Genomic DNA, 13,732 nt, shown 5'->3' with positions numbered 1-13,732 from the left:
ATGGGGGGTGGGGGAGGAAGAGGAGTAGACTGGCGTCATGGAGAAGCCAGCCCACTGGAGGACTCACGAAACAGATCAGCCTCACAGCTTGGGCTGCTGAGCTCAGGGGAAAGGTCCCAGCTCCAAGGACCTCAGGAGGGACCTGAGTGCCTGGACTTGGGAATGAGGGAAGGAGAAGACATGGGTTGTTTCCCAGCTGGGATGAAATTACCTTAAAAGTGGTTGAAAACAAAAGATTATGTACAGAGGGGCAAAATAGAAAGTGGGAAAAGGGAGAAGTGGGGTAAGAAAGGAGTTTGGAAGGCCAACGGAAAATAATGGATCAAAGTGGGAATCCTTGTGATTTTATCATGGCTTCAAGAAAGTATGAAAATGGGAGGTCTGCAAGGGGGACTGAAGGATCCCATCACCTCTCTTCCCTTGGTATTAAACATCCAGTTTCCTTGTGGGCTGCTAAATGTGGATCCTGTTTATAGTTTGCCTCCCCCGGTGTGCTTTCTTTAGTGTACCTGACAGTACATGACCCACCTTTGGCCAGACTTTGAGTTCTGTAGTATCTCACTTTCAGCCAATCTCTACTTTCCTTCTCTGGACTTTTGCTGACATATGTCGTAAGTCTTTCTCAAGGTGTTTCTAAAATGTTGCCAACATAATTCAGAGAATAAGTAGTGAATGTCTTCCAACCAAAAATGCCTTTGAACATTCTTTTGGAGGGATACAAAAAAGGAGTAACAAAACTCAGTAGTTTCTACGGTATTGAAATAACAATAATTGGTTGTGTTCTGAGTAACTTTTTAAAAACCATATGGCAGACGCAGCAACAACATATTTACAAGAACTTCATGGCAGAAGGCAAATAAAGTTGTTATCTACGTGAAATATGAAAGACTTTGTAATACATTGAGTCTAGCCCTGTACAATTAATCTGAAATGTCATACTTGGCTAAGGTTTTGAGAGGTTGAAATATTATTTATAAGTTGTCATGGTTAACTAGTGATTAGCAACCATAACCCCGTCCCATATGGAAATGTATTATTATGACGGTATTCTAACCATTAGACCATCTATGACAAAACAGATCATGAAGAAGTGAGGGGGGTGGCAAGAGAGAAGAGAATTTTTGTGTGAATAAAGATACTTCACTTCATTCATGAATATGAACAAGTGACCCCAGTCAGTGGAAATTTTTGTAACTTGTATCAGTACCAGCAGTGTCCTGCCCTGGGCCATCCACATTTTCACCCAGTCACTGTATGACCTGTTTTAAAGATGGCTGGGAACAGGATGATTTTGTCAGTAAGTGTTGCTTACTGGCCTTGGTGGCCTGTGGTCTAACCAACCAAGTGAGTTCCATCAAGCAAACTCACTTGCCTAAGAATCCAACATAGGACTCCCCCTGTGTGGAAGGTAACAATCTTACAGTTCAACTACCACTTCTTGTTGATATGTTTGTCCACTATGGAAAATACGAGCCGGTTAAGAAATTAAACACTTTGTATCATCTTGCTTGGGAGGGAGGGAAGAATATTGATACTTGAGAGCTCTAACTTGTGTAGAAATTTTGCCTTTAGTCCTTTTTAAATGATTGGCATTTGCCTAAGCAAAAGGCCTTGCCACAGAGCATAAGCTGAGGGCAGTGGAAAGCTGTGGAACTCAACATACCAGGGTTCCAGTTCCTACCTGTTACTTACCACCCAGTTTTTGGATCTGTAGAATTGGTATTTCAATAACACCTACCTCAAAAAAGATTGCTTTGAGGACTGAAAGAGAAAATACAAATAAAACACAAATTAGAGTTACCTAACTCTCTTTCCCATTCAGCTTCTTTACCATTAGATCCACACCCCATGCCGGAGTGAAAGTGGCTTAAGAGTCATCTATGTTGGCCACGGGCGTCAGCAAGTCCTGTTTACACTCTTCTTGAGCAAACAGTGGCTGCTGAACACCCTCGACTCCAAAACAATAAGGAAGATAATAAACCCATTATTATAATATTCTTTGTTTGGCAGTATGAATTGACCCAATAAGTTTTAGGGGCTTCCAATCCTAAATGGTAAAAAAAAACAATTCAGGGTAGACTAACCCTTCCCTGTTCTTACTCTTCATGTGAATTTCTTGTGCGTCTTTGCTGGGTATTAATGGCAGGGAGTCTTATCCGCCAAGGCTGACCCTCATGACAACAATGCTGTTCCTGCCTTGTTTCTGAAATCTGAGGCATCCGTCTGGATCGAATCAGGGAACAAAGAGGTTTAGGATAAAGCCTAAACTGAGGAGGCAGAGAGCTGGGAGTTCTAGATTGCTAAACGTGTGCTGGGGCTTGGCGTTCCTTTCACAGTTTTACAATAATCAGGGTCACCAGTGGAACTAAACATCCTGTGTGGTGTTTGTCTTCATGAATCATTTCTTTAGTCCTGTGCTAGCCCAGGCTAAGTGCTGACTGAGAGCCAAAGGAGCATTTTCTATAGCACAACGAATCTATATCAAATGAGAGAGGAAGAGAAAACTGCCTTTCCCAGATAGGTATTGCCCTGAGGCTTCAGTGCTAATAGCCCCCAAAGGGACATCCCAATCTGTGTTGAAAAGCCCAGAGGGCTTAGGAATCTGGCAAACATGGATTAGAAAAAAATTTGGTGAAGGAATGATGACTCTGCCACTTAGTAAGGATGCTACTTTGAGCAAGTTAATTAACTTCTGACAGCTTCAGATTCCTGATCTGTAAAATGGGGATGGTAACACCTATCTCACAAGGCTATTGTGAGGATTCAATTAAATTGGATAACACATGTAAAATGCTTAGTATATATCCTTGACATGTCATAGGGGCTTCAGAAACATTGGTAGGCAGAAAAGATAAGTCCACAAATAATGACGTACAAATGATGACATAATGTTAACATGTGGTAAGCAATGTGGGAATGGCAATATAGAGTTGATAGGAAAAGAAGAAAACATATTTGAACAGTTGACACTTGACCTGCTTCTGGAATAATCAGCAGAATTTCAACAGGCAGAGATGAGGGGAGCATGATTTCTAGATAGAGAAAGGAGACCAAGGAAAAGATCTTGACAATTGCAAGTAGACCACGTGGCTGAAATGTGGAGTAGGTGTGGGGTACCATAGAAATCAAGATTGGAAAGTGGGAAACTAAGTGGAGAATCTCTGAAGGATTCTTAGCAGAGGTAGTGGATTAGCATGAATATAAAGTAAATAAGTTGAGATAGGTCAAAAGGTGAGAGCAGAGAGATGGGTGCGAGAAGACCAGTTCAAAAGATCTTACAGAGGTCAAGGAGGAGGTTAACAAAGGGACTGCACTGGGATGGTGGCAGTGGGATAAATAGAAAGGCTTGGATATGAGAAAAACATGCCGAAGGTAGAAGTTAGAGGATTTGGCTACTGATTGAAGGAGTCAGGTGGATCACTGGGAGAATTAGGCAAGATAATGCTTAAAGTGTTTTGCAAAATGCAGCGCATAGAGTAAGTGCTCAGTAAATATGCTTTTAGAAAACGTAATAGAACATCATTCTAAGTCATTAGATGGCCTTGCATAACACCATTTTAATGAGGAACGGAATGAACTACCTATCCTGACTAATCCCTAATGTCAACCCTTTCGCTTTGACCATCCACACTAGACCCACCCCTTCTCACCTTCTTCTTCTTCTTTTTTTTTTTAATATTTATTTATTTGGCTGCACTGGATCCTAGTTGTTGTTTCCACCTTGCCCACATATTGTCTAGTGCTCAGCCAGAGTAAACCTACTGAAAATAAGACAGATATTGCCCCTCCTCTGCTCAAAACCTTCCAAAGGCTTCCTGTCTCAAAGTAGAAACCAGCTCCTTACACGGGCCTACAAGGCTGTATGTACAATCCTCACCTCCTCCTCTGCAGTCACACCAGCCTCCTCACTCTTTCTCAGAACTGTGGGGTAACCTGCCCCCTCAGGGTCTTGGCAATTGCTATCTTCTCTGCTTGGAAGGCTCTCTCCCAGGATGTGCAGCTTATTTCTTAATTCCCTTCAAGTTTTTGTTGAAATGTCTTCCCACTTCCTATCCCATTTTCTGTTTTATTTTCTCCAGAGAACCTACCACTTTCTAACGTGCTCTATATTTTATTTATTTTACTTATTTCTGTCTTTTCCCACTAACACGTAAGCTCCACGAAGGCAGGGCTTTTTGTGTTTCATTTAATGCTGTGTCTCCAACACCCAAAATAATATCTGGCACATTGTGGGCCCTTAATAAATTAATGTAATAGATTAATAATATTCCACTGATGAAATTTATTTAACCAATCCCCCATCATTGAACATATATGTTAGAAACATATGTTTCTAATTTTTGACTATTATAAACAATGCTAAGATGAGCCTCTTTTTGCGTATTCTTTCCAACACATCTGTCATTACTTCCTTGGAATAAATTCCTAGAAATAGAATTGTTGGATGAGAGAGTAAGATCATTCAGTTAACTCCTTAAGTTATATTTCTAGAAATGGGGATTCCTTGATCAAAAGTCACATATATTTTATATTGTTCCATATTATGAGATCCTCTTTTGGAGAAATTGCATCAATTTTGCTTCCCATCAGCTTTGCACATTTCCTCACATCCTTGGCAAAACTATCAATCCTGGGCTTCCCTGGTGGTGCAGTAGTTAAGAATCCACCTGCCAATGGAGGGGACACAGGTTCAGGAGCCCTGGTCCAGGAAGATCCCACATGCCGCGGAGCAACTAAGCCTGTGCTCCACAACTACTGAGCCTGCGCTCTAGAGCCCACAAGCCACAGCTACTGAGCCCACGTGCCACAACTACTGAAGCTCGCACGCCTAGAGCCCATGCTCCGCAGCAAGAAGAGCCACCACAATGAGAAGCCCGTGCACCGCAACAAAAACCCAACACAGCCAAAAATAAATTAAAACAAACCAACCATCAATCCTTTCAAATTTTGATAAATCACTAGACAACACACACACACACACACACACACACACACACACACACACACACACACGCCTTCATTCTTGCTTGGCTCATAGTGGAGGGACCCTGTGTGTTTCAAGGAGGATCCCATCTATGGCTCCTAAGTGACCTCAGAGTGTTTTGGGATGCTCTTACTGTGACTGAGAAGTAAAATGCTTGCTCATTCTATAGCAAACAATATAAAAATCCCTACAGATCATTCTTATTCTGAATCCCTTCTCAGCTGCTTCCCCCTCCACCTAAACTGGAGTGAGAACTCTGCCCACCCATGCTATGCCTGGCTTCCCCTCTCCTCTCTTTCACATTTCCCCGCCTAGGTGGTCACTGGGAAGGAGTTCTTTTGGCTTGAAAAGCAAAGTAGATATTCATAAATAACCACCCCAGCTGACCTCTGCATTTGGTTAAGTGCTATGAGAGAAAAGGGAAAGATAGGCTGAGAGATTAGGAGAGGAGATCTGACGTAGATCAGGGAGGTTGGAGCAGGACTCTCTGAGGAGTGAGTTTAAGCGGCGAGCTGAGGATGTGGAGGAGTTTGGTGGGTGAAAATGTGCAGACGAGCTTGCAGACAACAAAGAGTCTGGTGCTTTAGGGGATGGGGAGAAGGCCAGTGTGGCTGGACCACATGATTTTATACTCATAAATGAAAAAGTATATCCCCATTTTGAAGTTTCAGAAACTACTAAAGAAAGAGGTGAGATTTTAGTCAAAGGTTCCTGGGGGCATGGGTTTGTTTAAAAATTATCATTTAGGGGCTTCCCTGGTGGTGCAGTGGTTGAGAGTCCGCCTGCCGATGCAGGGGATGCGGGTTCGTGCCCCGGTCCGGGAAGATCCCACATGCCGCGAAGTGGCTGGGCCCGTGAGCCATGGCGGCTGGGCCTGCGCGTCCGGAGCCTGTGCTCCGCAACGGGAGAGGCCACAACGGTGAGAGGCCCGTGTACCGCAAACAAAACAAAACAAAACAAAACAAAATTATCATTTACTTTTACATGCTAAAGTAATATATGCTCATAGCAATAATAATAATTCATATTTATTGAGTGTTCTACGTGACCAACATGCATTAACTCAGTTCCCACAGTTACTCTATGAGGTAGGTCCTATTACTATCCCACCCCACACCATTACCTCTCCTCTTTCCTGTTTTATTTTTCTCCATAGCACTCTTTACTATCTGACATATATTTTACATATGTACATATGTGTGCATATACATACATATATATGTATATTTTAATTGTCTATCTCTTTTGACAAGATTGTGAAGTCTATGAGGGCAGGTATTCTTTTTTTTGGTACTGTTCTTTTTTTCTTTTTTATAAATTTATTTATTTATTTATGTTTGGCTGTGTTGGGTCTTTGTTGCTGCTTTAGTTGTGGCAAGTGGGGCCTACTCTTCATTGCGGTGCTCGGGCTTCTCATTGCTGTGGCTTCTCTTTGTTGCGGAGCATGGGCTCTAGGTGCATGGGCTTCAGTAGTTGTGGCGCACGGGCTTAGTTGCTCCACGACATGTGGGATCTTCCCAGACCAGGGATCTTCCCGGACCAGGGATCGAACCCTTGTCCCCTGCATTGGCAGACGGATTCTTAACCACTGCGGAGGGCAGGTATTCTTGTATGTTTTATTCATTTCTATATTTCCATTGCCTGCCATATAGTAGATAGATACTCAAAAATTGCCCTGAATGAATCCCCATTTTATAGATGATGAAACTAAGGCAAAGAGAGATTAGCCTGCCCAGGGTTACTTGGCTGGTAAAGGAGCAGGAACTCAGGCAGCTGAGCTCTTAACTACTGTATTTCCTGCCTGTCCATGTTAACAATCCAAACTGGGAAGAGGGTATAAGCTGAAAAGTTCAAATTTTCCCTACCACCTGCAAATCCCCAAAGGCTAACCTCTGTCAACACTTGCTTAAATATATTCTTCTTGAAATGTTTTTTGCCTATACAAGCACATCCGTGTATTCTTTTGCCCTTCCTGTACAAATTAGATCAAAATATTTGTCCTATTCTGTATTTTATTGTTTTCATCACTATAGCTCCACTGCGATTCATTGTATGTGTGTACTGTGATTTATTGAAACAGAAACTTGATGAATAGGTTGATTCCAGCCGCTTATATGGTAACATTGCTGCAGTGAATATCCTCCTACAGGAGTACATACTGATGCATACTTGTTTGAGTCTATCTGCAGACGAATTTTTAAAAATAGAAATAGTGGGTCAAAGAGTCTAAGTGTTTAACATTTTGATTGATGTGTATCAAGTTGGTAGCATGGATTTTCTTTTCTTTTCTTTTCTTTTCTTTTCTTTTTTTTTTTTTTTTGTGGTACGCGGGCCTCTCACTGTTGTGGCCTCTCCCGTTGTGGAGCACAGGCTCTGGACGCGCAGGCTCAGCGGCCATGGCTCACGGGCCCAGCCGCTCTGCGGCATGTGGGATCTTCCCGGACCGGGGCATGAACCCATGTCCTCTGCATCGGCAGGCGGACTCTCAACCACTGCGCCACCAGGGAAGCCCTCTTTTCTTTTTTAATATTTATTTATTTATTTGGCTGTGCCGGGCCTTAGTTATGGCAAGTGAGATCTTCGTTGCGGCACACGGGATCTTTAGTTGCCGCATGGGGGATCTTTTAGTTGCGGCATGAGGGATCTAGTTCCCTGACCAGGGATTGAACCCGGGTCCCCTGTATTGGGAGGGCAGAGTCTTAACCACTGGACCACCAGGGACGTCCCAAGCAGCATGGATTTTCAAAGAGCATTAGTTTTCTCCAACTGCAGTCAATGGAGGAGGAGGAGGGAGGCTTTGGCTGTGAGGGTGGCAGTCAGAGTTTACTCTCACCCGGGAATCATAGAGACCTGGAGGGCCCTTCCGGAGAGCCTGTCAGCCTTACCAAGCTGCCAGCTTGTCCCAGGCAGGGCAGCCGGGCCTGATGTCAATTCTGCCAAATTTTCTGAAAAGCAGTTGGGCAAACTCGTAGCTTTTCCTCAGTCTGTACTGTTCCTCTGGTAAGTGATAAAAATTGGGCCATTTGTCACACTTCTTCTTAAGCTTTCCTTCTATGTCGTAGCAGATAAAGCACAGAACAGATAATTATAGTTAGCGCTTGACAGCTGCTGAAAGAAAATATATTTATCGTACTTCCTAGGCTCTCCACTTTTCAAATTCCTTGAAGTCTGAGAAGCCTAATAGGAGGTTATTACCTATTTTTCTTCTTTGATTTGTCATGTACCATGAAAGGCATGTAAAAAAAAGACCCAGAGAACTATGCTGAGTGACAAAATAAATAAATTGAGTTTCATAGGCCCAGAATGTGATTGTCCAAGTCTGATTCTTACTGATGATACAAAATAAAAGGCAAAAAAATATATGGACTTTAATAAGCCTGCATGCTAATTGGAGCATCCTTCTTCTCACCCCATGCCGAACAATAAAGCTGTTTCTGAACTAGAAAGGAAACTGAAATTGGCTAGTTTCTGCTTGAAATTGATGACTTCAGTCTCCAACTGGAAACATATGACAATAAAAGGTGGCTAGTAAGCCACTAAGAGAAAAGATAAAGGGAGCATCAGTTATATCTGTTCATCTGACTTTTCCTTACGAGAACCATGCTTACAAGAATTTTAAGGATGGTTCTGACTCAGGATAGCACTTGAGAAAAGTCAGCATGTCAAGCACTGTGCTACACACAGACTAGATGCTCCATACAGTTTGAGTTAATGGATCAACTTAATTTTCCTTGTAAAGAAATTTTAAAAGATTAGGGCCAGAACCTCCATTTACAAATATTAATTCAGCTGTGTAAATCATCTGTGAAAGAAAAGAAGGAGCTGTGCCCAAATATAAAATAAATAACAGGTTAGCAGGACACGAGAAGAAAACAAAGAACTATGGTGGGGCGGGGGGAAAGTCAGATTTTAAAAAGAACATACAGACTTTTAGTCCTGGACTGTCTAAAAGGCTACCCCCTGCTTGTGTATTCACCGGCTTATTTCTCCCATGTAGAGACAGGCCATGTATGATTTCTGAGGAACGTGTGATCGTGGCCAGTGCACTTGGTTGTCTTTGATGCAGGAATTGCTTATACATTCTTAAGTTAGATGATGAGTAGCTGAAGGGCAGGGACGTGAATGAGTATGAGCAGATAAAGGTGATACCACTGGGAGGATGCAGATAGATTCTCAGGAGCTTCTCTGCAAGAGGAGACATCTTTTTAATTTTCAAAAACTGAAAATTTAAGGTTTTTAAAAACCTTAGATTGCTATCATCCCAAATTTATTAAACTCTTTTTAAAATTGAATTATAGTTGATTTACAGTATTGTGCTAGTTTCAGGTATAAATCTTAATTTGATACTTGCAGAAACTGAGGACCAAGGAGATCCTCAGAGGATGCAAGGAGATCAACAGGTTGGTGCAATCTATGTCGTTTAGATATAAAATTGCGACCTTGTAAAGTGCTGGTGTTAGGGTGAATCTCAGTGATCATTCACACCTAAGGCATCTTCACCAGCTCCCTAACATAGCGGAGCGGGTGCCTATCCTCAGGTGGGTTAGGTTGCCTAGCAATTACAAATGTTTAAAAAGGAATACTTTTGGGAGTTCCCTGGCCGTCCAGTGGTTAGAACTCAGCGCTTTCACTGCTATGGCTGGGGTTCAGTCCCTGGTCTGGGAACTAAAATCCCGCAAGCCACACAGCGAGGCCAAAACAAAAACAAAAACTTTTTACCCTGGGTAATGAGAAGCTCACTATTTCTAGAGTTAAGCCATATCATTGGGGCAAAAAGTATTCTTCTTTTAAATTTGTAATTGTTAAGCAGCATAACTGGTTACCTATTATAAATGTCATTATTTCTGACATTTACTTCCTCCACCCTATGCCCTTTCTGTTTTTTGTCTCTCTTAGGAATATTCACAATACTGTCCATACTGATACCTGGTCCCAGAAAGCAGGTATCATCACAGTACTCACAGTCTGAAAACATTAGTGACAGATTTCCTCTAGATTGTGGGCTACTGTTATGTTTTCTGCACCAAATACGTATTCTTTTCTCTTTTATTTAATTTTCTTAATCCACTGAAATTTAAAATAATTCATTCATCAAGTTTTATTGAACATAATGGACTGAAAGAGACACAGAAGAATTATATACAAGAAACTAACACTGATGCACGTACAGCCTTTCAAAGGACAAGCAGTTACAAATAGAGATCAAGTGCCTGATGCAGTGAGGCCAGATAGGAAGGGGCAGTGGGCAGAGCACATGTTCATAGCCCAGGTGAAGTGCTCCTGGCTGTGGGACTCATTTACCAAATGAGCTTATCATATTTAAGTTGAAGGATTGTCGTGAAAATGAGGAATGAGGAAGAAGATGGGAACATTAACTAGCTGTGTTAGTTTGCTAGGGCTGCGGTAATAAAGTACCACATGCTGGGTGTTTTAAAGTGGCAGAAATTTATTCTCTCACGGTTCTGGAGGCTAGAAGTCTGAAATCAGAAAGTCAGCAGTGCCATGCTGTCTCTGACAGCTCTAGGGGAGAATCTTGCCTTGCCCCTTTCCAGCTTCTGGTGGTTGCCAGCAATCCTTGGCGTGCCTTGTCTTTGCAGCTGCATCTCTCCAAACTCTGCCTGCATTGTCACACGGCTTTCTCCCTGTGTGTCTCTCTGTGTCTTCACATGGCTTCCTTATAAGGACACCAGTCGTTGAATTGAGGGCCCACCCTAATCCAGTACGACCTCATCTTAGCTGATTACATCTACAAAGACCCTATTTCCAAATAAGATTATACATTCTGTGGCTTCGGGTAGACACAAATTTTGGAGGGACACTCTTCAGCCTGGTACACTGTAAGGACTGGCGCATAGTAAGGACTCCATAGGTGGGAGCAATTATAGTTATCAAGTGCCAAAGTATAAACAAAAATTATTTCAGTGTGGCCTGGAGTGGTTAAAGAGAACTTTGCGAAAGAAGTGGGAGAGTCAAGCAGGGCCTTAAAGAGGTGGTAAAATTAGGTAAGAACTGAAGAGGTAATAGGGTGTATCAGGTGAAGAGAAGAGCATATCAGTATTTTAACACAGAGTTATTAACCTTGTAAAATCAGGAATCTCCTTTGGTCCAACAAGAATGAAAAACTGTACCTTTTTTTGGGGAATGGATTGTTATCTATTATCTATTAGGCAATAGCCTTATAATAAATTACCCTAAAATTTAGTGATTTAAAATAACAAAAATGTTTTCTCACAGTTTCTGTGGGTCAGGAATTTAGGAGGAGCTTAGCCGGGTGATTCTGGCTCAGAGTCTTTCATGAGGTTACCGGCAAGATTTCGGCCAGGGGACTTCCCTGGTGGCGCAGTGGTTAAGAATCCGCCTGCCAATGCATGGGACACGGTTTCGATCCCTGGTCCGGGAAGATCTCACATGCCACAGAGCAACTAAGCCTGTGCGCCACAGCTACTGAGCCTGCCCTCTAGAGCCCGCGAACCACGACTACTGAAGCCCGCGCACCTAGAGCCCGTGCTCCGCAACAAGAGAAGCCACCTCAATGAGAAGCCCGCGCACCACAACCAAGAGTAGCCCCCGCTCGCTGCAACTAGAGAAAGCCGTTGTGCAGCAACAAAGACCCAACACAGCCAAAAATTAAAAAGGGGAAAAAAAAGGATGTCGGCCAGGGTTGCAGTCACCCAAGAGCTTGTTTAGAACTTGAGGATCAGCTTCCAAGATGGGTCACTCATGTGGCTATTGTCAGGAGTCTGTTCCTCGCATATGGGTCCTTCCAGAGGGCTGCTTGAGTGTCCTGGCTGACAAGGCAGCCAGCTTCCTCCAGAGCGGGGAATCAGAGAGAGCAAGGAAGAAGCCACAACACCATTTATAACTTAATATCAAAAGTCACACACCATCACTTTTGCCATATTCTGTTCATTAGAAGCAAGTCACTGAGTCCAGCCTACACTCAGGGGGATGAGAATTAAGCTCTATCTTCCTCCTGAAGGGAGAAACATCAGAGAATATGTGGACATATTTTAAAACCACCACATCACAGTGTATCATGAAATCATCCATTCCATTAACTGTTGGACTAGTTTTCCTGAATTTGATGTTCCTAAATCTCCATGTTATTATTATTACTTATTAATACAGTAATTATTTTGAGCACTCCAAATGTGTCAGGCACTGTGCTTGCAGATGCAAATGTGGAATGAATTGGCCCAATGCTTGCCCTCAAGGAGTTTACAGTTTAGTGGGGGAGAGGGATTATGTCCATAAATAGAATGCACTTATATAAAATTGAATATAAACAAAGGGCTTTTGGTTTGCACTATAAGAGGGAAATTGAAGAAATCAGAGAAGGCTTTGGGGGTATACTGGTAGCATCTGAGGGCCTGTCTCAAAGCTTAGTCCTCACCCCAGTATAGAGTAGATTTTGGGCAGGTCACCAGGGAAAGACATTTGAGGCCAGGAGATGGGAATATGCAGGGCTTGTATGGGGGAATTTCAGGTTGTCCAGGGTGGCTTTAGTGGAGGGGAGAGGAAAGGGTATGGGAAGGTGGATTGAAGCCAGTCTTGGAGGCTCTTATAGAATAGACTGTGTTAAGGAGAAAGATTGAACTTGATTCTGAACACACTGGAGAAGTTTTTTGAGCAGCGTGGTTATATGTTTAGATACATGCTTTGGAAAACTGAAATAAATTGAACGAGAGAAGCCAATGTGTATGTATGTATGAACTCATTCATTCAATTCATTGTCTTTCAACAAATTTTATCACAGACCTACTATGTGCCAGGCATTGTTTATAGAGAACTTATAGTTACATATATATATATATATATAGCTGTATTTATAACTGAAATATAAATCATATATATATATATATATATAGAGAGAGAGAGAGAGAGAGAGAGGGAATGAGGATGTTTGTTTTTATTTACCTTTTTTTTAATAATTAAAAATACGTTTATTTATTATTTTGTCTTCTTTGCTGTGCACGGGCTTTCTCTAGTGGCGAATGTTGAGGTGCATGGGCTTCTCATTGCGGTGGCTGTAGGCGCGTGGTCTTCAGTAGTTGCAGCTCGTGGGCTCAGTAGTTGTGGCGCACAGCCTCAGTAGTTGCGGTGCATGGGCTTAGTGGCCCACGGGCTTACTGGCCCTGCGGCATGTGGGGTCTTCCCGGACCAGGGATTGAACCCTTGTCCCCTGCATTGGCAGGTGGATTCTTAACCACTGCACCACCAGGGAAGTCCCAAGAATCTTAGTTTTAAAACCAATTTCCTTTGGTCTCAAATTGAAATAGCCGGGAACTTGATGTTTAATTACCATCTATTAACCATTATAGAAGTTGGCACAGCTCAGAGTGGGAGAAAAAAACGAGGCAGTTTATCAGTAGGTATAAAAATAAAGAAGTGGGAAGGTTTGTCCTATTTCCTCCTGTGGCTGCTGAAAAAACAGGAGCATCATCTGAGGTCTTCCTGAAAATTAGAGAGAATGGCATCCTGCCTTAATTTCTAACACCAAATTTCACTCTTGGACTCAGGCCATTTCTGCTTTGGCAAAGCAAGATGTGGTGATGTGGACTCTGTTCCCAGTGATGGTGCCCCAGGCACCCCAGGTGCCATCAAGATCCTCGGGAAGAAAAGTGCTATTCTTTAAGAAACAGGTCATTCTTGCAAACGGTTCCTGAGTCCCAACCCTCCATCCAGTGAACAGCTGGCTTAAGATTTATGACCGTGCCCTGTTGGTTTACAGATAAGAAATGGATATCT

The 13,732-nt window shown here is 42.6% G+C and overlaps 1 protein-coding gene across 5 annotated transcripts in view; it reads left to right on the top strand.

Annotated features, from left to right (window-relative positions):
* The window catches only part of ELAPOR1 (endosome-lysosome associated apoptosis and autophagy regulator 1), a gene marked incomplete at both ends in the record, with an annotated part of 64,290 nt that overhangs the window by 267 nt on the left and 50,291 nt on the right, over positions 1-13,732 (top strand). The window lies entirely within an intron of this gene.

This window comes from Leucopleurus acutus (genome assembly GCF_964270905.1).
Source record: "Leucopleurus acutus genome assembly, chromosome: 2".
Classification (NCBI taxonomy): domain Eukaryota; kingdom Metazoa; phylum Chordata; class Mammalia; order Artiodactyla; family Delphinidae; genus Leucopleurus; species Leucopleurus acutus.
Note: the sequence above shows the minus strand (reverse complement) of the source record. Positions and strands in the feature narration are given on the sequence as shown.